General features: G+C 37.5%; 1 protein-coding gene across 5 annotated transcripts in view; it reads left to right on the top strand.

Moving 5' to 3' along the window:
• Positions 1-2,840, top strand: part of LOC109478701 (growth factor receptor-bound protein 14-like) — a 37,485-nt gene that overhangs the window by 8,331 nt on the left and 26,314 nt on the right. The window lies entirely within an intron of this gene.

The raw sequence follows: 2,840 nt of genomic DNA, 5'->3' as shown, positions 1-2,840 counted from the left end.
AGTACCTATAAACAGAGGGTGTTGGTATAAAACACTAGAGAACTGTGAGAATCGATCTAGAAACCCTTTGCATGGGGTAGACTGGCAGTTTGTGGTCAGGCGTTTGAATGACATGGCAGTCACCTTAAAGTGACCTTGGACGTTGGAGTTTAGCATCCCCAACACAAGCAGCAATTAAGGTACTAGTAAAGAATTTGTTTTGTAAATGAGGTTTTTACGTCTCCAAGGAGGCTTAACTTGATTTGGGTTTCACCAGTTTTAGGTGGTTGGACACGGGCTGGTTGGTTGGCTGGCTAGCAGGTTGGTTACTTGGTTGGTTAAATGGATAGCTTGACTGGTTGGTTGGTTGATTGGTTGGTTGGTTGATAGGTTGGTTGATAGGTTAGTTGATAGGTTGGTTGATTGACTGGTTGATTGGTTGATAGGCTGGTTGATAGGTTAGTTGATAGGTTGGTTGGTTGACTGGTTGGTTGGTTATCTGGATAAATATAAAGCTATGAATCAATGACTGTCCCATCCTAAATCTATCTGCTAGGAATCATTTTAATGATCTTTAACCAAGTTAACTCTGTAATCTATAGTATAAACATTACTCGGCTTCATTCGATAGCATTTATTTTAGGTTGGTAAGCCTTGGCCTGTATAGATACAGGTGATAAGATTTAAATGACTCCGGTTCAGAAATTCCACCTTGATGAAGGTTTGTGTTATTCCAAGGAGGTTCAAAAAGTCCTTTTGACTCAATGGTTATTCCAATATTGCCAAGTTTGGCCCTACAACTTACAAGTAACAATTCAGGGAGCATCCCCCCACCTCACTCCAGACATAACATAGGACAGAGGAAAGTTTAGAATTACAGAGAGAGCCCTACACTATTGTCTAAGTTGTCACTAGTTTTTGTTATCCGATAAGTTATCATCTTTTCCATTGTAAGGATGTCCATTGTTTTGTTATCAGTTGGCATGGGTCTATCTACTGTTGATCTACTTGACCTACTTTGTCTCATAGGATCCTGACAGCCTAATTTTAAAACAACAATAGAAGTGACACCTCCACACCTACACCTGTCACTCAATATGCTCTTCTAGGACAATGCCCTGAGGGTCTGTTGGGGGGTTTATGAGCACTGGATTTTTGTGAAACAGACCAGAGGATCTCTTAGAGGATCTGTGAATCCTAAACACGGATAAAGGATGGACAGAGTATACTATTAGGTAAAAAGGGGTATGAAATTTAAAGGGAATCAATTCAAAAAGATGTGATCTACATTTAAAGTAGGGAAAATGGCCAATCTCCCAACAGATATTTTGATGGACAGTATTGGCAAGGCAGTATCAAATTTATAGGAGAGTATCCATTTGCCACCCGAAAAAAAGATACACCAGTATGTAAAAAAAATCCTGATAAAAATGCCTCAAATCATGTCCAAAATAAGCCGCCAAAGCGTAGAAACTGGAAACAAAACACGGAGTATAATGTAGTTGACAGAGGAAATACAAAGAAACAAAAGAAACTATGCAAGCACAAGCAATGTGGATAACAAAGAAGATCTTTAAGCTTTTGGGATCTGTGGTTTCTGTTGTTTATCTAACATATTATTCCTAACACTACGAGGTGGTAAGAAAAATACAAAGTTAAAACAAGGTATGAAAAGAAGGATTTCAAACTCCACAGTTTATTTTGTTGACATTCCATAGCAAAAATTCTTGACCTTTACTGTAGACAAGTTCTTTTTGTTATACGGCAGTGGCAATGACAAGTCAGCAAATAACCTGCCACTTGTAATGTATGGTTAACCTCTGCCTAGACTTTGCAAGAAGGTTACTTATATGTACCTACTTAACTAAATTGTGAAATATTTTCACAGTTGATTTTATCAGTTTATGCTCAAGTCAAAATACCACCTGCATATGCTGAGGCTAGTGCAGGTAATAATATTGGAGCATGCAGGTACGTGTATTTCTGATGTCTACCTGCAACTAACTTGCACCTTTTATTTGCTACATTGACTGATGTACCCATAACAGAAATAATGGCAATTTGGTTCTGAGTATAGTTCTTAGTATGGTCCACGCTATTGTAAGTGGTGCAGGTAAAATTTGCAGGTGGTGCAGGTACAGAATTCATGAATTCTCAATGTCTGAAAATATTTTTTGTCAGCTTCAAGTGGGAAAGTAACAATTCAAACTCATCGCTGGTGCCAATTCAAACTCATGCCTCAGTCTGCCTCAAATGCTGAATCAGCGGAAAATTTCAAATGTCACTGAAGTCAGAAGGCTGCCAACAGTTACCTCAGTAAAGGCTTCTGGGAAAGCCAACTGCTGTAACTCTTGAGTCATTACTCATGATTGTAACTGACACTTCATATTATAATATACTGTCCTACTGTACTTGTGATAAACATAGAGAACAAAAAGATTATAAATATTATATGATTTGTTATGAATTTTATTCTCATAACAGGAATTTGGTATCACATCTTGTTTTGAAAACCAAGATGGTTATTGGCTTAGGAAAAATAATTAATAACATCATATGTAAACATATCTAAATATACATAGGCACACACACACAAACATGTAAAACCGGTATTACTAGGGCTGGGCAGAGCTAGGTAATCAGCCCATTATCAAATTATCATGCAAATTGCTACCCTATTATATTTTTCCTGGAAAAACCCTTAGGCAATGTACCGTCACACATCACTATAAATTATATAGTACAATAACAAAAGGCTCTGGACAAGGGACAGTTTCCAGAAGGATGATGTCTTCCTTTCTGACCTGTATTAAATTTTGCAACAGTTCAAAGCATCGTATATGTACTAATGTAGACTTTTA

The sequence above is a fragment of the Branchiostoma belcheri genome, unplaced genomic scaffold, assembly GCF_001625305.1.
Source record: "Branchiostoma belcheri isolate BF01 breed outbred unplaced genomic scaffold, Haploidv18h27 scaffold45, whole genome shotgun sequence".
NCBI classification, from domain to species: Eukaryota; Metazoa; Chordata; class Leptocardii; order Amphioxiformes; family Branchiostomatidae; genus Branchiostoma; species Branchiostoma belcheri.
This window is presented reverse-complemented; position numbering and strand designations above follow the sequence as displayed.